The sequence below is a fragment of the Lottia gigantea genome (genome assembly GCF_000327385.1).
Source record: "Lottia gigantea unplaced genomic scaffold LOTGIsca_147, whole genome shotgun sequence".
NCBI lineage: Eukaryota > Metazoa > Mollusca > Gastropoda > Lottiidae > Lottia > Lottia gigantea.
The window spans coordinates 135791-136631 of NW_008707746.1; the positions used below are offsets into that span (position 1 = coordinate 135791).

Consider the following 841-nt stretch of genomic DNA (forward strand, 5'->3'; position numbering starts at 1 on the left):
ATCAACTAGATATTCAAACAGTGGTAACTGACACGCCTACAATATATAACATAATTAATACATATGTATATGCCATATTTGGCCATTTTGACTTTTTGGTACCGTTTGAAAGCTCATAAAAGCACAGATCTTGTGATCAAAACCTCGTATTCTTAGCTTGATTGTAAATAACTCAAAAAGCACTAATTAAATAACACGTATATAAACAGTCAGATTTAAAACCTTGTAAAATATATTATTATACGAGGTTCAATGTTCCTTTTTCTGAGGATGAAATCGAAAAACCTCGTACTATACTGTATTATTATACCAGTTTTTGGTTCAATAGGCCAGAGATCTCAAATTGTTATACAAGGTTTATATTTTCCAAGAATGAAAACCACGTATAGAGGTAAAAAAAATAGTAAAAAAGATTTTAACAAAATACACGTACAAATAGCTTTTTGGGTTTTTCTCAAAGAAATTTCGCGTCATATATCGTTATACGAGGTTTAAAGTGGTCACCTACGATATGTATTATATTGGAGCTCTTAAATCATGATATGTATTGTATCATGATATGATTTGTAATACCCAGCACTATCAACTTCTGTTCAAGTGATTCTTAAAGACATGGTTAAAGCAACAAAACATGTCAAATTCTTGTAAATGCAGTCAATTTAAAGATGGGTTCCCTTATTTTCATTCATGAAAATAAAAATGCTAATACTTAGATGAATAGAAAGTAGAGGTGTTCTAATGACTTGGAAAAATACCAGTTTATCTCACATGTCCATAATTAATTCATAATTAGCTAAATTAAAGGAGAATTACCAGCAGAATACCAATGAGTGACCGATCA

At 30.1% G+C, this 841-nt stretch overlaps 1 protein-coding gene across 1 annotated transcript in view; it reads right to left on the reverse strand.

Moving 5' to 3' along the window:
• Positions 1-841, reverse strand: part of LOTGIDRAFT_140419 (hypothetical protein) — a gene marked incomplete at both ends in the record, with an annotated part of 59361 nt that overhangs the window by 56703 nt on the left and 1817 nt on the right. The window lies entirely within an intron of this gene.